General features: G+C 49.4%; 1 protein-coding gene across 1 annotated transcript in view; it reads left to right on the top strand.

The window, feature by feature from the left end:
- Positions 1 to 16: 16 nt before the first annotated feature.
- The window catches only part of ST3GAL2 (ST3 beta-galactoside alpha-2,3-sialyltransferase 2), a 42,549-nt gene continuing 16,695 nt past the window's right edge, over positions 17 to 25,870 (top strand). The window contains exon 1 of the mRNA XM_087827363.1: positions 17 to 92. The gene's annotated coding sequence lies outside the window, so the exon portion shown is untranslated. The remainder of the gene's footprint in view (positions 93 to 25,870) is intronic.

Genomic DNA, 25,870 nt, shown 5'->3' with positions numbered 1-25,870 from the left:
CGGACGTTGGCGGTGGCGGCGGCTCTCTGCGCGGGTGGAAGCGGTGGCAGGAGCGGCGAGCATGGCCCGCGCGGCGCCCGGCGCTGACTGAGGTGCGCGGGTTGGATGAGGGCGGGCGGGATGCGGGTCGCCCCGGGCCCCTCGCTGCTCCAAATCCTCTCAGCGCGGGCAGCTGGCTCGGCCCAGCGGCCCAGACCGGCCCGGTCCACCCCAGCAACTTCCCCCGGGTCGGGGCGCTGGGCTCCCCCATGTGGGCGCGGGGCCGCTTGCATTGGCCTCAGTCCCCATCCGCGCCTCCTGCTTCTGCACATCAAGCCGCTCCCAGCCCTGCAGGCGCGTGTTCCACGCCTTGGTGGCAGTCCCCAGTCCCAGCCCTGGGAAGCGCTCCGCCCCAGTCCCGATTTCCAGTCGACTACCTCCTAGTTCCTACCCCCGACCCTGCGCGCGCTCCTGGCCTCTGCACTATCTGGAGACCCCTGCCCGGCTTTCCCTTTTCGGAGGCTGTCTCTGTACCATCAGCCTCTCCCCTCTTTCCCCTACCTGGCAGTGCCCCCTAGCCACCTCCAAGAACCCAGTTCTCTCTGATAAGATCTAACAGCTTGACCTCCTTCCCACTTTGGAGAAACTGAGGGGCAGCCTAAGCCAGGAACTTGGCCCAGGCCATGCCCCAGTCCTGTGGGGGCTCGCCTGAACCCATCCCTCCCAATGGAAGAGTCATTTCTTCCTTCCAGTCATTCCTCTGTGATTGGACCAAACTTCCCAGCCCCCTGCTGCGGCTCTGGGCTGAGCCCACATTCGTCTTCCCTTTAGCTTTCTACCACTTCTGTTTTCCCCCCTCCCCCCCATCCTTCCCACATCCCACCTCTGGCCCTCTCTGCCTGTAGAGAGTCACCAACCCATTGCTTGTTTGCTTAAGTTAGCTTTTCAATTTCTCTTTTCTTGCCAGCCACATCTATCTCCCATTTTACCTCTTGCTTTACAGCTGCACAGGGCACTGTAGAACAGTGTAAGGTAGTGTTAGGGGAAAGAGGAGAGAGGTGCTGGTGGCAGGAAGGAATTGGCAGCCTCTTTCACCCAAGGCTGCTCAAGCGGGGTTCAGGGAAACAGTCATTCCTAGTCAGTAATTCACACTCCCATCTTGTCTTTGAGACAGTTGTCTAGAAGCTGGTTGGTTGTTCCTGTCCCATCCTCTTATTATGCCTGGTGAGCTCCAAAGTCCCTCTGAAATGAAGGGAACCTCCTATGTTGGTGGAGTTGGTGGCATTGGCAGCATAAGAAGAGCCTGGGAGACCACACCCCTAAGCCTTAACTTGCTTCAGTTGCTAACTTTAGAGGGGGTGGCTGTTTCAGAGAAGGATGGATGCCTGCCAGGTGCCCTGAGCTCTTTGTGGATAAAGACACAGTGTCTGTAGGTGTAGGCGGCGATCTCAAGTTTAGCTGTCATGTTCAGGATTTGAGGGACAGAGGGAACCAGGGCTCAGCGAGGTGGCACAGACTTGCCTGTATAATTCAATGTTTTGTTTTCTTATCTTTCTTTGGCAGATTTGCCTTTGGGTTGTCCCTTTCTAGGCCAATGCTCAGTTTCCCAGTGGGAAGTTGGGGGAGAGAGGAAAATCTATGAACTATCAGGAGGCTCTGAGAATGTGTTGGGGTCCTGAATGAGCAATCTTGATCTGAACCAGATGGTTCCCTGCTTCAGCGCACACATGCCCCCCCCACCCCTCCCCCTTGGCTAAGAATAGGACGCCTTGAACCTTGTAACTTGAGAATGGAGAAAGGGAGGCCAGGGGGCCAACTGTCTGTGTGTTTATGTCTGCATCTGCACACTTGCATGCAGGCTTGCCAGGGGCCTGTGGGAGTAACCCTGCCGGGGAATGCATTGCTGTGATGTGCCGTGGCATGCTCACAGCCCTTTATGAACTTTCTGAGCCCAAACCCCGGATAGGGCCAATTTCCAAGCCCCTAGGAATCACGGGGTGTGGCCCCATGGGAGTATTTCCCCACATGCCAACCATCTGGACCTGAGACACACCTCAGGGCAAGAATCACTCTTAAGAAAGCTACATGTGATTGAAGAGTCCAAAAGAGCAGCATTGTTGGGGGTGTTTTCTTTTCCTAGTCATGACAAGAGAAGAAATGAGGGGTAGGGGTCTAGGGAGAGGGGTGGGAAACTGATTCCTTTGCGTTGTTCTACACTACACCCTGCCTTGTGGATTTGTGTACTTGATTTTGGCCTCTATTAGACTGCAAGTTCCTCATATGTGTCCTCATTTCTGAAATAACATAACCTGGCTTAGTCTTTACACATGGTAGGTGTCCAGTAAATGTTTGAGAGTCTTACAGTTAAAGATTTTGGACAGGATTCCTTATACTTGACCAGGTATCAGAATCCCCTGGAGAGCTATTTAAGGCACAGATTTCTGGGCCCCACTCCCAGAATTTTCAGATTCAGTCAGTCTGGGAGGGGCCTATAATTTGTGTTTCTGTCCAGCTCCTTGGAGATAACACTTTGAGAAACCCTGGTTTGGGGCCATCAGTAGTTGCTTTAGAGATTATTCCAGGCAGAGGTAAAGTCTTAAGAGAGACTCCCTTCCACTTTGTGTCCCCACCCAGTCTAATTCCAGCAGCTGCATTGGATTGGCCTTTTTCCTTTCATTCTCATGCTGCCTGGTGTTGGCTAGGTTAATAGTAGGGGTGACTTGTGGTACCTGAGTTCCCAGTCCCAGTGTAACCATGTAGCAGACACTGCCCCATGGTTATTTGAAGAAAGGCCCCACAAAAGCAGGACATTTAAGAATCAGGGCTTTGGCCCTGGCCAGTGTGGCTCAGTTGGTTGGACGTCATCCCATGCACCAAAAGGTTACCTACCGGTTAGGTTGATTCCCGGTTAGGGCATGTGTCAGGTTGCAGAGTCCATCCTGGGTAGTGGGTGTACAGAGGTGCAGCTGATCGATGTTTCTCTCACATCGATGTTTCTCTCTCTCCCTTCCCCTCTCTCTAAAAATCAGTAAAAATATTTTTAAAAAAAAGAAGAAAAAGAATCAGGGCTTTGGAAAAGGGATGGCTGTGTGAACATGAGGAAGCAGACACTGAACCAGGTCCTCATCTGCCCCGCCCCTGTCTCTCAGACCAAATAGTTGGGCACTTGCAAGATAAAGTCCTGCCATGGCTGCACACTGGATAGGGTGCCTGGGAATCTCTGAAATTTAGAAAAGTGGAAGAAATTCCTTACATTGTGCTTTTACTTTGCAAGGCATTTTCTACCTGATTTTTTTTTAGGTAGGTTTATAAGACAGATATAGACCCAGGGGGCTTACTGAGGAGCGGAGCGATGTACTGTGTGCCACACAGCAGGCCCCAGGACTCCTGAGTCCAGCCTTCTGACAGAGCATGTGCTAAACCAGTAGCTATAATAGCTGCAGTTCGTTGAGCGCTTACTACTAGCCAGGCACCATGCTAGATGTTCTCACATGGTAGCTCATCAAATCCTCATAGCAATGTTGTGAGGATGGCATTATTGTCACTATTTCATAGATGAAGAAGTGACACTTAGAGAACTTTGGAAACTTGCCCAAACTCAGGGGGGGACCTGAAATACAAACTCAGGTCATTCTGATGGCACACCCCACACCTTTGTCACTCACTGTCTGCCTTGCCCAGAAAACCTGTCATTGTCCTTTGGGTTGTCTGCCCCCAGAGTCTGTGAATTTTACTGAGCTTGGAACTATGCTGGGTGATGTGGAGGAGACAATGACCAAGTCACTGTCCTCTGGGAATGGGATAAGACAAGTACACCAGTGTCTATAGGGGAAGGCATAAGGGGCAGCCAGTGGCTTGAAGGAGGTAGAAGTCATCTCCATGGAGTGTTCAGAAGAGGCCTCTAGGTTGGGCCCTGAAGGGGCAGATGGAGTTCCAGTAGTACCTGTGGGCTAGAGAGGTGTGCGTGCCAACAGGTGCACAGAGTGGCCGTCACAGCACTTTTAGGGAGTTTTCCTTTTGGTTGGGGCACAGGAGATGTATTTCAGAAAGCAATGAGAAGATCCTGTTTGGTTACAAGCAACAACTTGGCCGACTTCAGCAGAAGAGGACTTCTTGAAAGGTTATGGGAACTCCCAGAATCAATGAGATGACTCAGGACCCAGGTCCCCTTCAGGGTTTTAAGGTGGCTACACAGGAACCAACTCAGCCTCTTCATGGTAGCACTGTCTCCAGGATAAATATGCTCCATCTGTGCTGAGTAATTTTGTCACCACAACTTGGGATTCACATCCAAGGGAGGAAATGCCTGGTTGGCCCAGCCTGGGCCTTGCTCTCTCTGTCTTGGTCAGGGAAGGGCTGGTGGCATAGTGGGCAGTTCCCCTAGACTGTATCTGAAAACTAAAGTTCCCAGAAGAAGAGGACATGGACACTGCAAAAGATCAGTCCAGAAAGGTGCTGGATGAGGTCTTGAATTGGCAGGTGGGAGACGGAGTACTTAGTTCCGACAACTTTCTGAGTAGGCAGAGGGCAGACTGGCAGCAGGGTATGGCTGGGTCAGAAGGAGACAAATAAAAAGAAGAGAAGGAGGAATCGGAAAACTAGGTAGGGTCCAGGTGAGACCTGATGAAAGCTAGAACTTGGCAATAGAAATGGAAAAGAAGGAACTGATTCTAGAGAGATTGCGAAAGTTGGTATCATCTTCGGGAACAGATACTTGATTGGTGGGGGTTTGACATTTCAGTGCCTGGGTGATGAGGTTGGTTCCTTTTGTTGAAATGGAGCAGTAAGGGGGAGGAAGAGTTTGCAGGAGACTATGGTATGTCTGTGCTTTGGAGGAGCTGTGTGCAGGATGGTCAGCACACCAGGAATCCTGATGAGCTCATCCCTCCTGACTCCAAGCTGCCTGATGTTTGAGGCCTCAGCCCTGAGGAGGTGGCATCCCCAAAGCCCCAGGGACCCTGTACTTCCTGAAAACGGCTCACGCTTTGTGAGCCAGGTTCAGCACACCTGCATCCCTTCTCACACTTTAGCCTGGGCTGGGCTCCCCCTTCGCTGCTCTCAGTTCCTATGTCCCAACTTCCTTCACCCCACGTGCTGCGTACCCAAGCCCTTGCCAACTAAAGGGCTGGGCCCAACTCTCTGGGGACCTAGGTTTTCAGGTTTTCCTCCCTTTCTGCTCAGAAGGCTTGTTGACAGTAAGTCCTTGGTAACTATCAGAGCAAACATCTATCTCCATGTGACATTTTCCAAAGAGAGGGTCTGAACTTTGCTCGCTATCTGGGGAAAACAGGCTTTTCCTTCAATTATGCCGTGCTCATCAGAGACTCCTGTGTGTGTGTCCCTAACCAGCCATTCTAGAATACTTCTTGGTGCTTATTTGTAACTCATTATTGTAATTACAACATATTGTCAATTGAGCTTTCATGTTGTCATTACAGATCTATCCTAAAGCTCCAGGGCATAGGCTGGCCTTTGGGCCACCCCAGCTTTCGAGCTGAGAATTGGGGAAGTTTCCTCTTACAGGAGTGGGAGCAAGGGCACAGGGTCCTCTCTGGGGTGGGAGCAGGAGGGAGATATTCTGAAGGGTAATTTATCCCTGCAAATTCTCAGAGGGAAGGTCATCTTCCTGGGGTAAAGAGGACTGTTCCCTTCAATTCCAGCTGTTGGCATTCAAATATATGTGATATTTTGCCATCTACGAATGTCGTGCACACTGCCATATACAATAAAGTGAACTAGGGATGAGGGAAATGTAGAGAAACATCTAACTTTATTTTGATATCAATGCTAAATTTTTCTTTGTATAAGAGCAATATTAAAACAAAACAAATAGTTCTGGTATGGGATGTTGGAAAACATCCTCAGCGCCCCCCCTCCCCCTGTCTTCCTGTTCAGGGGGATTACTCTTTGCAGATGAGTAATCCCAGAAAGGGTAACAACCTCACTAGGCTGGCTGCTGAGGTGGGAGGGGAGCCAGCGGCATGTGAGCCTCCTGCCTTGAGGGGGATTTCTCTCCATGCGGTCCTCCTCTGTGCTTCTCCTCTTGGATTGTGATCTTTGCTCATTAGCACCCTTCCCCCTTTTCTGTTCTCTTCCTCTCTCGGGTTAGGGCGGGAAACACGCCAGAGGGACGTAGAAATCATCTGCACCTCTGTATGGTTAGGGCATGAGGCTCCTCCTGTTTTCTAAAGGGCCCCGCATCAGGGCTCAAGAGAAGGCAGGGGACCCTGCAATGTCAGGGCATGACCCACGGGCCCCAGAGAGCAGTCGTCACCCTGCTCTACCCTCTCTCTATGGAGTCCTTCAGCTGTAAAGTCCGAGCACCACGGGCAGGCAGCAGCCTCCCCGCCTGAGCAGATCTGCAGCCTTTGAGGAGGAAAATCAGCAACAAATGCAAATAGCTAATTGGTCTTGAGGGAATGGCTTTGGTGAGGAAAAATCAACAAGTTATTTATTTGTGTGGCTACAGGGAATTTGGAGGGGTAGTGAAGAGGGAAAGCTGAGAGGTGATTACTGGAAGAGGCACAGGTGAGGGAATTGGGGCATGGAGTGGGGATGCCCCCCGCTGCTCCTGTCACTCCCACGGCTTTCCTCTCCTCCTCCACTCCCACTTCCCCCTTCCTCCTTTGCAGGAACATTAGTAGAAATTTGGATCTCCCCTCACTGTAAGTAAGAGTTCCCCACGACACCCATTGCCACTCAAGTTTAGTTACAGACAAAATACCAATCATATCATACTGATGGCAAACTGGAACCAGAGCCAGGAGGATATGAGAGTCTCTGAAGGGTTTTGCTGAGTCCTTCAGAGGGGAGAGGGCCTCTGAGCTCCTCCTGTTCCTGTCTTTCGGGGGTTCTCTGGGGGAGTGTGTGAATCTGGGGATGCCAGGCCACGAGGGAGTTTCCAGGGTTTGTCTTGTCTCTGTTCCATCCTGTCCCAGAGGGCTTGGTATTTCTCTGGACCAGCGCCTGCCAAGCTTCTGGCTGGTTCCTGGGGCCTCCAGCATAGCTCAGGTGGAGACTCCAGGTACCCCAGGTAAGGCAGACAAGAAAGCCTGAAGGGGGTGAGGAGAAGAGTGAGGACCCCATTCCAGCTCTTTCAGTGTTGGAGAGCCAACACTGGCACTTTCTTAGATGGGAAGGTGCTGTGAAATGGAGAGCAGGGTGAACGGTTTATATCAAGGAAGTTTAGCTTAAGGCCAGAGTGGCAACTGTTTGATGAAGGAATTTCCTCAGTGCCAGAAAAACAAATCACACTTGACCCTAAAGCAGCAGTAGGCAAACTTCTAGGATGAATGTGAGTTCTGATCTCTCAAGTGGCATTTCCTGTACTTAACACAGATGATACCTCACCTCCCTTCAAACCTGGGTGATGTATTTTAGAGGGTGTCTTCTTTCACTCAGGCTGCCCATCCTAGTGATTCCTGCCCACCCTGGACCAGATCTGTGGGCCTCCCCTGTCATTCATCGTATACAAAACAGAGAGAAGCCGGCAGATCCTCTGTTGGCAGTCAGTGAGGCCCAGGTGAGGCCTGGGTTGGCCAAGAGCCCAAGAACCTCAGGGTAGGGTTGTTTGGCTCTTTTCAAAGGAAAAACAGCTTGTTTGGCCAGGTGTCCCCATCAATGGATTTCATAGTCCAGAGCCCAGTCTGCTTGGATGCATACGGAGTTCTCCTTGCCTTAGCTACCCACAGGGGGTTGGTGCTGTGTGACCCAGGCAAGTCACTGCCCTTCTTTGGGCCTCAGAGTCCTCATCTGTGAACATAGAATTTGAAGACCTGCTCAGGGATTTGCTCTCAAACCGGCTGGTAGACCCAGCACCATAATCTGAGAGAGGAGGTAGTGCTGGGGGCACAGGATTCCACAGGATGGCCAGACATGTATGAGAATCAGTTTGATTTTTCTCATAACCTGCTTGGAGGCACTGAACAGCAGCCAGCCTGCTCTGCTGTCTCTCTGGAGAACTTGGGCTCCTGCAGCCGAGGAAACTGGCCTCTGGCCTCCCGTTGTCCTCATACTCTCAGCCCTTGCTGTGGCTCTGTCCTGGGTTCAGGCAGGAAAACCGGTATCTGGTCTCTCATCACATTCCTCCCTTCCTACAGTGGCCACCGGTTAGGCCCTGAGGTGACTGTTTATAGGGTTCCCATTTCTTTATGCTCCCAGTGCCCCCACCCCCTCATGCCCTGGGCTTTGCTCTAGCCAGGTTTTTGGGTTTTTTTCCCCAAAGCCAAGGCTGATCCCGTGAGGGCCCAGGTCATCAGCACAGACACATGGCAGGTCGGCTAAGAGTTGAGAACACAACCTAGAAGGAGAGGGATAAGGTTTCATGCACAAACCAGAATGCAAAGGCTTGAACTGAAAGGGCAGAGATCGTGGACTGGGGACCTTGAGGAGACTAGATTGGGCAGAGCCTAAGGTTTCTTGGGTCATTGCCCAAGAAGGAGGGGCAAAATAGGGTGGTCTGGCCCAGAGATGGGCCCTAAGACCCACTGGGCTGGGAGGAAGGCCGGGCTTTTGTCCTGGGCTGGGCTGGGCGAGGCTGGGCTGGTCACACAGGATTGTGTTCGCAGGAAGTGTGGGAGGGGTTGTTAATGCCTGTTTATTCTCCACAGGCTGCAGGCTGCCAAAGGTCAGCCTGATAAGAGGGACAAGATAGGCTCCTTGAGTTTTATCCACCTGACAGCTGCCTCTCAGTGGGCCCCACAGACACTGACAGTCTATTGTGGTGCTGCTCTTGCTCTATCTCCTCTCCTTCCTGAAATGCACAGGCCCTGGCTTCAGCCCAGCTGGGTTTCCCCTGCCTGTCCGCCAGCTCCCTTCCTATCTGTGGTCAGATGAGGTCTGCAGTGGGGGAAGGTCAGTCCTGGCAAAACTGAGCCAATTCTGAGCCTGACCTCAGGGTGGGAAACCACTGAGGGTGGAGCCAGGGCTCTGTGCAGAGACCATTTTGGTTTCAGATGTCACCCTGCTGCTCAGCCAGCCAGACCTAGGCCCACGGGGCTTTTGGGGAGTTCCACCTTAGCTCCAGAGGATTGGGAGATCCAGCTGTTTTGCTGGAAGGAGTGGGGATGGGGATCTGATGGGATTTGTGCTAGTCACTTTGGCCTCCTTGTGGAGAAATGAATTGGAAGGGTCTCTTTAGTAGATCTGGGGCTACGGTAGGTGAAGCGTGACAGTTCCTTGGATAATGTGATGCGCAGAGAGAAGTAGAAAGGTGAGCGATTTAGGTGGTAACAATCACATGGACTTTGTAATAGGTTGCCTGAGGGATACTGAAGGAAGGAGGGGGCATAGATGACTCCCACATTTCAGGTTTAGATAGGTGATCTCCCTTTCCCAGAAACTGGGACTACAGAAAGAGGACCAGGTTTAGGTGGGCTTAGAGCATGCATGAGTCTGGTTTGGAGCAGGTTGAGTTTAAAGTATTTTGGGGTACCTCTAAGGTACGTCTCCTGGAGAGAGGGCATCCAGAAATGTGTGGGATAGATGAGTCTGGAGGTCAGGGGAGTGTTGGGCATCATTTGAACAGCCAGGCACTATTCTTAACAGGTTGAGAAACAGGTTTGGAAAAGGGTTCCCCCCGAAATCCATTGCCAGATGGAATAGAACCTAAGATCCTGACTTTCCATTTCATTCCATGTCCAGGGTCATCTTTCCTTCCCTGACCGCTTCAGCTGGTTCAGGGCCCGGCCAGGCAGCAAAAGGCATGGCACCCTCCCCTGCAGTGTCTTCCCTGTGGTTGGGGGACTCTGATGGTGGGCAGTGCTGACCCCAGGCTACCCAGGAAGGCTGTGCACGTGGCAGCCTCCCTTACCATCTGCAAATCTGCGCAGTGTCCCTGGCTGGAGAAATACTTGGGTCCTGGCCAGAACTCAGCCACTGCTGGGAATCCCAGAACCACTTCTGATCCTGTGGCCTCGTGGGCCTCTGAGCTGGGTTGACCTATCAAGGACGGGGTTTTTACGGACAAGCCCTTCTGCATAAGATAGCAAGCGATACTTATTTAAGTGGCTTTCAAAAATTGTTTTAAATGTAAAATGGTTATAATGTCTGCAAGGTTGTATCAGTTGGACTTCTTCAATTACAAAGGTCAAAAATCTAACTCAGCTCGGCCGGGCGTAGCTCAGTGGCTGAGCATTGACCTAGGATCCAAGTGATCGGGGTTCGATTCCCGGTCAGGGCACATGCCCGGGTTGCAGGCTGTAGCCAATCAATGACTCTCATCATTGATGTTTCTATATCTTTCCATCTCCTTTCCTTTCTCTGAAATCAATAAAGATATATATATATTTTTAAAATCTAACCCAGAGTGCCCTTTGATAAAAGGGAACCTGTTGACTCATACCTGAGGGTTTTGCTGGCCACATGTAGGGAAGATGAGGGGCTCAACAATATTCATATCACCCTGCCCTTCTCTGTGGTGACACCATTCAGTTCCCACGTGGTAGAAGGTGCCTGCCATCAGTGCAAGTCTCCATCCTGTCAGCATCCCTGGCCAGGATTCCCTCAGGAGTCCTTGGTTCACTTGGAATTAGGGCCCATGTCTAACCTTGGGTGCATTTGGTGCTCTGGTTGTCCGGGCCTGGGTTTCATGGCGCAGAGATGGTTCCCAAAAGGGAAATGGGGTGTCATCCAATCTAAAGACATGTACTGAGGCAGCAGGCCATGCGAGATGTGCACTTGGGCCCTTGGAGACCTTTCAGTAACTCCCGACCTGGCTTCTCTGTCAGAAACACCACTGTAGACAAACTAATAAGGATTTGTTGCCATTTATTAACTTACCTTGTTAAAAACTAAATGCTAGAATGTAGAATGGAACTCAGAATCATTGAGTCACTTCATTTACGGATCAGGAAGTGGCAGTTGAGAAATCTGCCTGATATCCCAAACCAGTAAATAGAACTAAGAGCAGAACCCAGGTCATCTGACTTGCAGACTGGGGGCTCTTTCCAGAATGAAGTGACATTTTTTAGAGAGGAGCCCCTTAGGTACCCCAACTGTCATCCACAAGAAGTCACTCATCCCCTCGACTTCAGGACAAAAAGCTGACATAGGAAGGTTATGACAAATGGTCACTTCCTTGTGGCAAGTAAGTGGCAAAAGTAGCCATTTGTCAGGTGAGATGAGGGAGAACATTCTGTGGCTTAACCTGTCCCAATAAACAGAGAAGGCATTGGCCCTACTCTGGCTGGTTTCTGCCTGGTGTTGCCTCCGTCACCTGTCCATCTCCCCTGTCATCGAGGCTTCTTGAATGCTTCCCCTCTCCTCTGTATTGTTCCTGCTGGGGCCCAGATAAGAATGTAGCTCCGGGCCGCTGTACTTTCTGGATTATGTTGGAGTGTTTCCTGTTAGGGAGAGTTATGCCCCTCTGTCTTCTCCCTTGGAAGAGATGCCCAATTTCAGGTACAGATAGACAAATAGCACGGTTTTGGTCTTAGTCCAGATATTTGACCCAACTTGGCAGAGCCAGGAATGGGGTGTTGTAGAAAGAGCTCTCGGCTTCGAACCTCCAATTTAGCAAGAGGAGACTTCAAGTTCAATCTGACACATGCTTCTTGCCTTGGGTGGGCCACTTCCCTGGACTTCTGGGCCAGAAAGGGAAGGCTGTCCCTGTGAGGGGCATCGGGCTACTTGAGAATCTGAGTTACATAGAAACAAGATGCTGGAGGTCCTGGAAGCTTGCAGGCAGTTCTCACCAATGCCTCAGTGCCCAGGGAGTGAGTGCCCAGGGAGTGAGGTAGGGCTCTTCCAAGTTTGGGAATTCTCCTCTTTCATTCTCACTATCTCCTCAGGTATCTTTCTTTTTTTTTTTTTTTTTTAAATATATCTTTATTGATTTCAGAGAGAGGAAAGGAGAGGGAGAGAGAGAGATAGAAGCATCAATGATGAGAGAGTCATTGAACGAGCCCAAACCCAGGCATGTGCCCTGACCGGGAATCGAACCCTGATCGCCTGGATCCTAGGTCGACGCTCAACCGCTGAGCCATGCCTGGCCGGGCTCCTCAGGTATCTTTCTTCCTGCCCTTCAGATATTTGCTGACAGCCAGTTCTTCTTTCCTGAACTGTCAGTGTGCTCTGTGCCCAGACTGATCAGTGTGCTCTGTGCCCCTCCTGCTCGGCTCCCAGAGGTCCCCTGCTCTGCCTGTTTTGTCTGGAGCTGTGTTCTAAGTGATTGCTCAGCCTGGGCCAGACCTCTCTGTTCCCTTGTCCCCTGCTCTGCCTGTTTTGTCTGGAGCTGTGTTCTAAGTGATTGCTCAGCCTGGGCCAGACCTCTCTGTTCCCTTAGGCTTAGCTACAGTGTCTGTTCTTGTCCCTGCCTCCTTCCTCTCTGTGAGGCTGCAGTTTGGTGGGAACTCAGGTACATAGTGTTTTGCAGCTTAGAGCCATCACTTATTTCATCTTGGCAGGGACTGTGAAATAAGTAGGAGAGACATTATCATGCTCATTTTTGCAGATGGAGGACCTGAGGCCCAGAGAGGTATGATTTGCTCAAAGACACAACTGTTGAACAGCAGAACCAGTCCTGGAATTGAGGTCCTCTCGGTTTAGTTCAGAGTTCACTGTAATCTGTTAACTCATAGGCACATATTGGGGTGGGGGTGCCTCAGTCTCACCAGGGAAGACCAGGAGCTTGAAAGCAGGCTCTGTCCCCACCTCTTCACAGCCCCTGGTCACACCTACACAGCCCCATTCCTAAACAAGCACCATCATGTTGGCCATCCCAGTGTAACCCCAAGATACATAATAAAGCCGGACCACAGAGACCACTCCCTGGGGACTGTCATAATGGGCCCTGGTCTGTGTATTTCTCCCTTCCCTGTTCCCCCAAAGTTGACAACAATAATAATGTCATGTCCATATCATCTTAGCAGGGAGCATATAACTTAGGCCAGCTCCAGGAAGATGAATCACTCCTGGAAAGGACTGGGAAGGGTGCCCCCCCCCCACACACACACACCACACTCTCTCCCTCTCCCCTCTCCCTGGGGGTGAGAGTCAGAGACAGTACAAGGGGAAGGCTCCCTTTGTGCCTATTCATAGCAGCTGAAATTGCTACTTTCCAGAGGTAGTAAAGCAGATTACCCAGCAACCTTGGGGATGTTTGCTCCTCCCAGGGGCCCTGCCAGAATCAGTCCTGACATATGATCAGCTCCTCAATGAAGAGGAAGATTGCTCAGCCAGAGCAAGGGAGAAATAAAAGCAGGTGTGTGTCGGGCATGACCCAGCCTGGCAGCTGTGCTCTCCAGTTCACAGGCCACCTGCTTTCTGCCTCCTGTAGATGAATGTTAGTGACACGAGGAAAAGTGGGGGCACAGGGCAGGGGTTGGAGCTGGAAGTTACCCAGCACCAGCCTGGGCATGCACTCAGGGCCTCTAACTGGAACTTCCAAGGCCTCTGTTGGAAAGGTGACGTCCAGAGTGTACAGCTACCAAGCCAAGGGCTGACTCTGGGCTCCTCTGTCTTTTTACTTCACTTCTCCGTGTCTCCACTGCTGGAGGAGAGAGGGGACATTACTTCCTTTTAATTTCCTGGTCCAAGCATGGTTGCAGACATCTTTGGGCTCCATCAGCATAGCTGCCACAGGCTGACCTTTCCAAAAGACATGACTAAATATAAAAGAGGAACAAAAGAAAGCTAAAGATAGAGTGTATGAAGAATAAAAACAGTCTGGCTCATGAAATACAGGTTACTGGTTTGTTTCCAGGGTACTCTACCTGTTAGAGATATCTACCTTTAGGGCCAGCATACCTCTGCATGTAGAGTCTCTGGCCTCCTGTCTCCTGTCTAAGGCAGCCCCTGGGACACATACCACCATGAATCCTCTCTAGACACCTGGTCCACCTCTTGGTCAACTGCCTGTCCCACCCTCCTCTTTACTCAGGATTCATTGGTTGTGGGGGGTATGGCCATTTACCTAGGCCACATAGGGGATTGGCACCTACATGACTGTACCTTATAAGACTGCCATCTTATTCTAAGTAATCCTTGTACCAGGACCCAGTGCTCAGGCCCCAGCTTAGCTCACAAGATGCCATAGAAGGGCTGGTGGTTCTACAACATTTGATCTTAGCAGGAGCTATACACGTCTCCTCACCTGGTTCCTTCATCCCACTGGCCACAAGAATAGAAGCTAATAAGTTGGCCTGGTTAATGGAAGTTTGGGGATGGTTTGGGGGAAAGGTCGTTCTGTGTTTTTTTGAAAAACAAAAAGAACACTTTGAAGTCACCTAGTCTTGATGGAGGAAGTAGATAAGTACCTGACCACAAAACTGAGTTTCCAGCCTGCAGCCCGCCTCTGCGTCCTATCTAGTGTGTGTGTGGTGCCCAGGAGCCAGACAGGTCCCCACACTCCAAATTGCTGCCTGCCAGCGCCCACGACGCTCCCATTTCATACCAAATGTTCCGATGAAGGCACACACAAAAATCAAAAGAGCCACCCCCTCACAAGGAAATGGGGGGAATAGAAAAAGGGAGGTTGTCGTCAGTTACAGCCTGCTGTCCCTACCCTGCTAAGGTTGGACCCCTGTAGAGAGCTTTGCCCTGTGCAAAGGAGGCCTCCATGCCTGCAGCCCAGGCTGTCACTTTCATGGTACTGCCTGGTCCCAGAGGCTCTGGCAGACGTTCCACCTGAGTGGCCTGGCTGGGCCATGAGGACTGAAAAGTTACAGCTGAGGTTTTACCAGCCCAGTGGAAGATGTGTGGTGCATGACTGGGGCTGATGACAGATAGCCTTGTTCTCACCTGTACCTTCAAGTGAGACACGGGCCCTAGCTGGGTGAGCTGCGCTGCTCCTGACTTCCAGCCCCTGGGTTGGGAGAGTGAAGGATCCCAGAACCAGGGCTGCTGCACTCCAAGGGAAGGGTACCTCTGGACCCTCAGGTCCCAGTAGCTCCGTCAGCATTCGCAGGGCTGTAGTTTGTCCTATGTATCAGAGCTTTGGGCTAAGCCCATCCTAGTCTGTGCCACCTAGGAAGAACTGGGGTCTGCTGTCTGGTTTGCTGAAAGCCTTAGAATCCTGTTGGGTCGTGTGTATGCAATGACTGCACAGACCCCAGTGCTGCAGCCTTCCCGCCAGTGAAGCCATCAGTCCCCCTGCTTCCTGGGCCCCTTTCTTGCAGCTTCACAGTATTGGGGGTTGGGTTATGACCTCTCCCATGGCGTTCTCACCCTATCCCCTCTTCCCACAGAGGATGTGAAAATAGATGCTAGAGGGTTTTTTGTTTGTTTTTGTTTTTTTAAATATATATGTCTTTGTTGATTTCAGCGAGAGGAAGGGAGAGGGAGAGAGAGATGGAAACATCAATGATGAGAGAGAGTCATTGATGGGCTGCCTCCTGCACGCCCCCTGCTGGGGATTCAACCCGCAACCTGGGCATGTGCCCTGATTAGGAATTGAACCTCGATCTCCTGGATCCTAGGCCGATGCTCAACTGCTGAGCCAGGCTGGCCGGGCAGTGCTAGAGTTTTAAGTTGAATCCTTCAACTCTGGGCCTGGGCTAAGGCCTGGCTAGAGTTTTGAGCCCCAGAGACTGTGGCCTGTAGTCTAGAAGCATAGCTTCTCCCTTCCCTAGGTGTGCATTGGTGGGACTTGCATGTGCCCTAGCCCAGCCCTTCTCCATCAGCCTCTGCTGGGATCTAGCAGGCCCTAGCCTTCTTCACGGTGACCAGACTTTCCGTGCTTACAGATAGAGGGAGGGAGAACCCAGTCCAGAGCCCTTTGCCATGGCCCAGGCTAGGGAAGGGGCAAGAGGGCAATGTGGAAAGGAGGAACACCAGTCCTCCTTTGGGTATTAGGTTTAGGGCTCTCCAAGGGTCGGGAGGAAGAGGGCTGGTTGGGAGTTAGGAGGGGGAAAGCCCTGCCCCTCCCTGTCATCTTGTATGAGTCACAGCTCCTTTAGGGGGGCATTTGTCCTTTGCCTGCAGCCCCTGGAGCTTTCTTCTTAGCATTCGTGCTCTTGCCCTGTGTGTTCCAGGGAGCTGTCTGGGTGTGGTATGCCCTGTTTTCACTGGCTGCTTCCCTGCTGTGTGGGTGCACATGTTGGGGATAAGGCTGAGGGTTACCTGGAGAAGCCACTTACTCTTCTTTCAACCCCCTTCCAACAAGGGTGATGGAATCCAGTGACGCTGTCTTCTAAACCTCTTAGATTCACCCTGGTCCTCCCACCTCAGGGGAGGGTGTGTGTGTGTGTTTGGGGGAGCCAGCATTGAGAAGGATTGGATTAACCTGTAGATTAACTGTTCTCTGAGAAGAGCAAGGGGAGTTCCCTTTGATGAGAGTGAGTTTGACGGGGACCATGGTCTTTTTCCCCACGGGGGCTGTAAGTTAAGGATTGACTTCTCTCTTCTTGAAGCCCTCGGCTCTGCCCTTCACTAGTGCTCTGGCTGGGTGTGGCCCTCTGAAGGTTTCTGGGATAGGCCATGGAAGTCCATCGCCAGCTCCCAACTCTTTAGAAGGGAAGACCCACAGTTGGGACCTGGGATGCCCATCTCTGAGGTTACCTGCCCCCTGATATCCTTGGAAGGGGAGCCCTCCTAGGGGAGCCATGGGTGGTAGGCAGGCTGGAGGGGCTGGGGAGAGTCCACAAAACACAGGAGCCCCAGCCCCATTGCTCTGCTTCTTGACAGAGCAGGAGCTTCAAGGCCCTAGAAAGAAGGGCTGTGCTGAGGGGCAGTGATGCAGCTATACAAGGACGGAGAGGGCTGGGGCTCTTCCTGTTTTGTCTGTCACTCCCAGGTAGCAATAAATATTTGTTGAATGCACACATCCTCTGTTCTTCTCTTGAGGTCCAAATCATAGCGCAGACATCCAGATAAATGCAAAAGGAGTGCCGGGCAGCTTCTCTGTGGTTCTTCATTACACCTCCATGGTAGGACTGAGATCTGAATCATGAGGGTGATGAATAGCCGAGCTACCTGGTACTCTGACCTTATCTTTAAAGGATCAGAGCAGACTATAAGCACCCTCTGTCCCTGACCCTGGGAGGCAGAGTGGGACAATAAGGTCTAAACCTTCAATTCTCCAGACTCCTGTCTGGCTTGCCCTGGGCCACTATTCATTCATCCCACTCCCTGCATCCTTTACAAGTCCCCAAAGTCTCCCACCTCCAGGGTCTTCCACCTGTCTCCTGCCTCTCTTAATATCTGAGGCTTTAAACCCTGTAGAGAAACCCCTGATTAACTTTGTCTTATCTAGAATCTTGCTTTCAAACTGTAGCTTGAGAGCCACTATGGGAATGGCCTTGGCAAGCTGTTTCGAACTAGCTCAGGGCAGGCCTTTGTTCTGTGTAGTCTGGTGAAGTGACAGCTGTGGAAGAGGTGACAGGCTTCTTGACCCACAAACTCTGCCACAGGATGCATATAGCACTCCTCTGCACAGCCTGTGGGTAAAGGTCAGCCGGGACAGAGCTGGTGCTGAGACCTCAGGTCTGTACTCTCCACACCTCCCTGGAAACTGCTCCTTTCCGCTGGGGGGCGGGGGCCGGCAGCGCCTGTGGTTAGCCAGGAAAGAGGCTCTCGAGCAGCGGGGCTGTGGGTGCTGAGGAACCTGTGATGCCTATCCAAGGTCATGGGACTCCAGCCCAGAAGAGTTGCCCAAACTCTAAGGAACTGTGTCCTTACCTTAGCCTGCCCAAACCTGGAGCATAGGCACTGAGCTAGGAAGCTGTATGCCTCTCATCCTTACAGAAACCCTCTGAGGTGGGTGATATTAAGGACACAGATCAGAGAGGTTTAAATGGTTAATAGCTCGCAAGTGGCCGCGCCAGAATGTGAATCCAAGTTTTTCTAGGTGCTTTCTTCTTTTGGGAGGCTCAACTGGAAAGGGGCTTTGAGCTGCGGTGAACAGATGTGAGATCTGACAAGTTCTAATGAGGGAGAACACAGCCAGTAGCCTGCGGTGCTTAGGGAAGTATCCAGAGAGAGTTCCACGTTAGTGGCCCTGGTGTGTCTCTACTGACAGAAAATTAAGAGCGGGCACTTCCACTGTTCCCATGATCCTGACAACTTCCGTCACTTTTACACACACACCTTTCCCATTGCCTCTTATTTGTTAAATCAGGTTTATACCTGAGGCCTCATGTTTTTGGTGGTCCATGAGAACTTAGAGAAAGCTTCGACTTCTAGAGTGCCAGAGCTGGAAGAGTGGGGGCAAAATGTAATGATCACTTTCTTTTTTAAAAAATATTTTTTTATTGATTTCAGAGAGAAGAAGGGAGAGGGAAAGAGAGAGAGAGAAACATCAATGATGAGAGAGTCATTGATCGGCTGCCTCCTGCACTCCCCCGACTGGGGATCGAGCCCACAACCCCGGGCACATGCCCTGACCGGGAATCGAACCATAATCTCCTGAATCATAGGTCGGTGCTCAACCACTGAGCCACGGCAGCCAGGCTGTAATGATCACTTTCATCTGCATACTTACATAATGATTTATAAAAATGGCTTCAGAGCATTTTTTCATTATCATGATTTCTTCTGAGTCTTATAACCCTAGGGTTATATATAGAGATGATACTCAGTTGGACAAATGTTTTTTGATGCCTACCGTATGTATGTAGGCCAGTGCTAGGTCCTGCAGTGATAAGGAATGATGAATCATAAATAACATGATCTCTGTACACTGAAAGTTTATATTTTAAGTGAAGGAGGTAAACGTGACTTTTTAGGTTCTGTGTAGGATCATATATGGACCAGATTTGGCCCATAGTGCGAACTAGTTTATAACCCCTAGAGGGTAGGGTGTTGTGAGAAATGAGACTTGGGAGGGTGGCCTGATTTGGGGATTTCTGGATACAGTTGTTAAGGAAGGAGCCCCATGAATAGGGGAACCCCATCTTGTATGCTTCTGAATGCAGGGCGATGATGACTTTAAGTCTGAAGCGCTGTATGGACATGCCAAAGCGGCAGTTGAGAATGTAGGTCTTGAGCCTGTAGGTAGAACAGGCTCTTAAATATGGAATAGTAGAGATGCAAAGAAGAAAAAAGGGCTGCGGGTAGAATCTTCAGGATGCCTTGGCAGCTCAGAGAAGCAAGGAAGGTCTGAGTCCGGGAAGTAGATTGCAGAGGCTTGGAAGTCAAAGTGGTGGTCAGCAGGAGCAAACAGGAGATATTCAGAGAGGAAGAGAGTGGAGGTAGGATTGCCTTTTTCCAATTGTTGAAGATTCAGGCTGGGAAGAAAAATGGCTTGTGGCCTGATGACAGCCTGGACTAGAATTTGGCTCCTGATTCCATTGCTTTTCTGTTGTAATGAAACTAAAGGGTGGGCCTGCTGCAGGCAGGTTGGGGACTTGAAGAGAGTCAGATGGGCCTTTCATCAAAGGTGTCCATATGGCCAATAATGCATTTTTCCCTGGCCAGGTTAAAGACTATGAAATGGCCCAGTGGTGTGGAAGAGGGACTGAAGGCTGGAGTGGCTTTCCCCGGTGAACATTTGGTCAGACCACATCTGAAAGATCCTGTTTGCATATCTGCCCACTCCTGCCCCCACTCCACTGTAGACTAGAATGAAGAGAGGGGTGGGAGTGAGAGAGCAGTTTTAATTGGGACTTTTGATCAGCTTACCTCAGGCTATCTCAGTCTGCTTCCTTCAGCATGTTGGCTGGAGTTCTGTGAATCTCATTAGAGATGGTTTGATATGCCTTCCCAGGAGACGGTACTGGCAGGGATCCCTGGTTCCCTGGTACAAATAGTTTAATCTAACTCACCCAGTCAAGATGGCACTGTAAATTTATACTCTAAACACACAGCAATCATGCATAAAAAGATAAAATTCTAAAAACATAGTGATGTATTCCCCTGCCTCCCCCCCACACAAAATGATAGACACCTCTGATGAGAAATGGGACAGGAACACAAAGAAGAGAGCAGGGCTAAAGCTGCAGGCCCACGGGTCTGAGTCTGGAAGCAGGCAGACGTAGCTGGAAATCTGGGGTAGCAGAGCTATAAAGTGCTGCACGTGAAGCATGGAATTAGAGCTAGAGCTAGTTCACTGCTTGAACCCAGGAGCTGGGAAAATAGGCTAGAGAAAAGTGCTTTCAACCCTTCCCTGGGGTTATGGTTTATTCCAAAGATGCTTACTTTAAGAGACAGAACCTCACAGCCTGGACCCAAGCTGAGCTGCTGCAACAAGATTTGATTCTAGACTGGGAGACCTAAAGGACCTGGGAAAGCAAAGGTGAGAACCCCTAGACGGGGAGAGAAAAGTAAAATATAAGAGAAAATATAAGCTTATACACTGAAGTTCAGGAACATACGGAAAAAATTAATGCAAAAAAGGAAAGAACAAAATTAAAAATTTACCCCAGAAGAAATGAAAATAACAGAGTAATCAGAAAAGTCTTTAATATAAATTAAGTTTAGGACCCTCAAAGAGATAAAGAAACATGAAATCCGTTAAAGAAAGGGAGGTTATGAAAGAAAAAGGTAACGAGAATATGTGAATATAAAAATTTTAAGTAAAAAATTCTAGCAGTGAAAGAGTGTCATTCGAATTGGAAAGAGTAGCTAGAACAGAGAATTCATGAATTGGAAGCTAATACTGAGGAATTCGTCTAGAATGCAGCATACACACACAGGACAGATTGACAGGCTTCAGCATGTATCTAGTAGGAATTCCAGATGTGAGTCAAGAAAATGGCAAAAAAATAATATGTGATGAGATAATGGCTGAGAATTCCAGAAGTGAAGAAACAGTATAAATGCCAAACAGAATAGATACCTAGACATAACATAGTGAAACTGCAAATAAGAATAAAGAGAAAATATTAAAAATTACCAGAGGGCAAAAAGAATTCAACCAGCTGACAATTAGGCTGACAGACAATATCTCAGCACTAGATGCCCAAAGATGATAAAGGAGTGTCATAGGGAAGGTAGAATTCTATATCCAGTTATCATTCAAGAATGAGGTAAAACAAAGATCTTTCTGGACATACTAAGACAGCTTTAGCACCCACAGACCCTTGCTAAAAGGTCTACATCAGTAAGAAGAAAAGCAAATCAGGGAGAAGGAACAGGTTGCTTGCATCAACATCGAGCACAGAAATTGGCATGTTGGCAAATTTAATTAACTATAGACAGTATATCAGGATGCTTTCTGCTACAAGGAATAGAATAACCCACAGTGACTTAAACTCTAAAAAAAATAGTTAATGAGCTTACAATGAGACGTGTGGAGGTAGGAAGTTCCAGGGCTGGGGCAGTTGACATGAAGGACCTCAAATCATTCTGTCATTCTGTTCTGCCATCCTCAGGGTGTAAGGTCTTCCTCCTCATGGTTGTGAGAGGGCTGCTGCAGCTCCAGGCATCATATCATCACCCTGTAGCACTCCAAGCAGGGGGATGCTAGAAAAAAGGAAGGTGTCTAATGTGCCTCTTTTTCTGGCAGGAGGATCTTTCTAAGAAGCCCCCAGCAGATATCTCCTTACGTCTCATTGGCCTGAGCTGGTCCATCCTTAGAACAGTGCCTGGCAAAAGGGAGCAGGCTTACTATGGTTGGCTTTGATCAGGCTTGCCTCATCTCCTGCGACTGAGTTCTTTGCTGTCTGAACAAAATCAGGATTCTGTTGGCAGGAGAGAAGGGGGAGTGGCTGCTGGTAGGCAACCAACAGAGTCTGCCTCAGATGGCAAAACACATGAACAAAAATCTAGTGTCTAATTTGTCTTTCAATTTATAAAAAAGGAAAACTGAAATTGTTGACAACATTTTCAAGGAAGAATAAAGTAGAATAAAGTAGGGGATTTCATTGTTAAAATACACCAAGCTTCTGCCTTGTTCAAGAGAATAGCCCTGCTGAAAACTGTAGTCTTCATTTTAAAAAATGTATGTATGCTAGCAAATTTAAGATAACCACTAAAAGAAGAGGAACATCATTTCCAAGCCAGACCGGGGGGGGGGGGGGGGGGAGTGGTAGGAGTGGGGAGAATGTTGGATTTCCAGGGAAAACACACACACACAAATAAACTAAAGTAAAATTAGGAGAAAATACAAAGTAAGATAGTAACACAAGTCCAAATGCACAATAAGTGTAATGGATTACAGGCCTGTGTTACAAAGATAAACTATCAGTTTGGGTAATAAGTAACTAAAATGGTCTGGAGCCTAGAGAGACCTAGTCAGCAGGATATAGAGACCTAAGAGCGGCCCTGGCCTTATCACAGGTGTTTTGTTCTTTAAATGACTTTCTGTCCTTTGTTCCACTGTTTCCTCCCCTCCCCAAACATTTCTGTCTGGCCTTATCTGCCTACCTATTAAAATAACATTGTTTTCCCGGATTTCGCTTCCTGACCTAGTGTAGTTAATGTATAACATATTCCTGGGATTTTCCTCTAAAAGACACAGACTACACTGGGACTCCTTGAGGGCGCAGGTGTGGAACAGCGGGGACCCCACATCTCAGTTCTCTCCCTGGGCCACTCCCACGAATGCCCAGCATTCTTCCCCTTACAGCCTGTTTCTTAGGGTACACCATTGATTCTCTTGCAAGAAAGACTTATTTCTCTAGGACTTAATTGAAAGTTAGCCAGAGTGACAATCACAGGTTTGAAAAACTCTTTAGCTCTTGCTTTCTGTTTCCTGGCGGCTAACTCTGGGCAGCATCAGAAGTACCAGAGCCGAGACCTCAGACTGGATGTCAGATCAAGGCAAGGTGTCCTGAAGGAAGGCGGGGGCTCAAGGGGCAGAGGCTGCCCGAGGGGCTTCAGCTGGGGAACAGAGAGGCCCTAGTCACTAGGGTAACTATGAGGGCCTGTGCCAGAGACTGGTGCCAGGATGTTGCAGGCAGTGACTTCAGTTAGCCAAGCTTGCGGAGGTGAAGCAACCAGTTCTCAGCCACTTCAAGGTCAGGCCTCACTGGGTTTGAGACATGTGTAAGGGAGGGGCTGTCAGGTTTCTTGCTCAAGGTAATGACTGAACCACCCCTTCCCCCAGGGCACCTTCTGCCCTCTGCTGTTGCCATACCCAGGAGGCAGGGAGTTGCTAGGCTGGTAGGAATCTGGGGCACAGGGAACGCTTTCATGGTTATACCTCAGTTAGTGGGAAAAGCCACTCTGGAAGGCAGTAGATGCTTGTGGAAGGGGCACTGGTCTTGCAGCCATCAGACCTGGAGTGGCATTAAAGCTACATCACTTACTGCCTGGCCGACCTCGATCAGCTTGATCTCATTGAGCTAGTCTTGGGGACTTCTGTGCATACCAAATGAGAGGCTCTGCCCCAAAAGGCTCAGAAACTCATAAAGCATCATGCAGTGTGAGTAATGATCTGGGATTTGATGCCTTCACCGATGGCTCTGGGACACATCCTCGGGCTTTGTGTCAGTGAGTGGCTTTCTCCGCATCTTGGGCTGGGGTTTTTTTCCTCCCCACCCCTTTCAGATTTAAACAGCCTCCGCAACCCCCATCCTCTGTGCCTTATTTTGACATTCCTTCCCTCTGCCTGCCAAGAAGATTGTGTTCTGCTACACTGGTCTGAGGCTGTGCTTCATTAGGTTAAATCTGATGGCTTGCCTCCTGGGAACAGACCGGAGACTGGCTCTAAAGCCGCCCTAGCCTCTCCTTTTTGGGCCAGCTTTTGCCGCTCAAACGCGTACGCCCACTTCTCCTCTCCTTTACCTGTGAGCTGCCTAGGGCCTCCTTTAACGTCCGTTGGTTCCTTGTATCTGTCTGCCCAAGCGTCCATCCCCTGATTGGCAGAGGGCTCTAGGAGGAAGGAAATTATCTATCCTTCAAAGCCTTTGCTGCCCCTGACCTTCTGGATTCTGGTCTCCCAATTTCCTGTGTTCTGTCTCAGTATTTCAGGCTTGTCCAGCCATTCGGGGGATGTTTATGGTTAAATGGTCTCACCAGATTTGCTTAATCTGTGACCACAAACCTTTTGCAACACCATAGCGTTGCCTTGCCACCCACTAAATGTTCCTTGTTACTCCCCTTCTCTCTTAGAGGACCATTTCACATTGGATCCCTGTAAATTTCCAACTTCAACAATAAAAAGACCCTTCTCATTTTTCTATCACCGAATGCACCCCCCTCCCCGTGCCTGTACCCTGTGCTCTGCTCCGTTTCCTGTTTCATGGAGAGACCCTGTCCACATAGCCACCGGCGCCCGCCCCTTCTTGCTACCAAGGACTTTGCTTCTCAATTATCCTTTCTTTTTCCTGCATCATTAACTTTTCCCTCTACTGAATCACTCCCACTAGTATCCAAACATTTCTGTAATATCTCCCAGTTTAACCCCCATTCCACTTCATTCCATTCCCTTTTCTCTGCTAACATCTTTATTGAAATATAATTCACATATTGTACCGTTCACCCACTTCAAGTGTACAATTCAGTGGTTTTTAGTCTATTCACATGGTTATGCAACCATCACCACAAACAATTTTAGAACATTTCATCACCCCAGAGGAAACTCCTTCCTTATTAGCAGTCACGCCCCATCTCCCCCAACCCCCAGCCCTAGCCCTAGCCCTGGGCAACCACTAATCTACTTTATAAAATTGCCTCTTCTGGACATTTCATATAAATGGAATCATATCCTATGTAGTCTTTTGAGACTGGCTTCTTTTACTCAGCACAATGTTTTCAAGGTTCCTTCATGTCATAGTGTGTGTCACTACTTCATTCCTTTTTTTTGTTTTTAATATGTCTTTATTGATTTCAGATTGAGGAAGGGAGAGGGAGAGAGAGATATAGAAACATCAATGATGAGAGAGTCATTGATCGGCCGCCTCCTGCACACCCCCCGCTGGGGTTGAGCCCGAAACCCAGGCATGTGCTCCGACCGGGAATCGAACCCTGATCTCCTGGATCCTAAGTTGATGCTCAACTGCTGAGCCACGCCGGCCAGACAGTACTTCATTCCTTTTTGGAGCTGAGTAAGATTCCATTGTATGGATAGACCACACTCGATCAGTTGATGGAACATTGAGTTGTTTTGACATTGGAGCTAATATGAATAATGCTGCTGATAGCCACTTGCATACATGTTGTTGTGCGGACATATGTTTTCTCTTGCTGGGCCATATGGTAATAACTATGTTTAACCTTTTGAGAAACTGCCAGACTGTTTGCCAAAGTGAAAGCACCATTTAATAATCCCACCAGCAATGTATGAGCGTTCCTCACCAACGCTTGTTAATATCTCTTCGATTATAGCCATCTTAGTGGTTGGGAAGTGACATCTGATGTGGTCTTAATTTCTGTTTCCCTGATAGCTAGTGATGTCGAGCGTCTTTTCATCTGCTTGTTGGACATTTCTCGTCCAGCCAGGTTTTCACCCCCACCATACTCTGGGTCAGCCATTGTGAAGGTCACCTCTGACCTCCATGTAGCCACAGAACAGCCAGTTCTCAGTCACATCTTTCTGTTTCAGAAAAATTTGACACAGCGAATTCTCCTTCATTCTTGAAACACTGTCTTTTCTTGGCTTCCCAGACACAAGGCTGGTTTCCCCCCTACTTAACTGGCCATTTCTTTCCTGTTTTCTCTCTACTGGCTTCCTCTTCTATTTTTTAAAGTTTTTATTTATTTATTTATTTATTAAATTTTGCTTAAATTTTTTTTTTTTTTTTAAATAATTGGCTTCCGCTTCTAGACACTGGAGTACCCCAGGGCTATCTCCCGGGCCACCTTCTCTTATCTATGTCAGACCCTCTGTAGATAATTCCTTCTGTTCCTGTAGTTTTAAAAATAAACTGTACTCTGATGACTCTCAGACGTATCCTTCTGGCTCTGGCCTCATCCATAAGCCTCAGATTTGTGTGTCCAATTTCCTCTTGCCATTTCCATGTGGCGTCTAAAGGGCATTTCAAATTTAATCTACCACAAACAGAACTGTTGCTTTTTTCCACCCAAACCCATTCCTTTCTTGTCTTTTCTGTATGAGCAAATGCCACCCCTC

The sequence above is a fragment of the Miniopterus natalensis genome, chromosome 18 (assembly GCF_054644295.1).
Source record: "Miniopterus natalensis isolate mMinNat1 chromosome 18, mMinNat1.hap1, whole genome shotgun sequence".
In the NCBI taxonomy this organism is placed as follows: domain Eukaryota; kingdom Metazoa; phylum Chordata; class Mammalia; order Chiroptera; family Miniopteridae; genus Miniopterus; species Miniopterus natalensis.
Note: the sequence above shows the minus strand (reverse complement) of the source record. Positions and strands in the feature narration are given on the sequence as shown.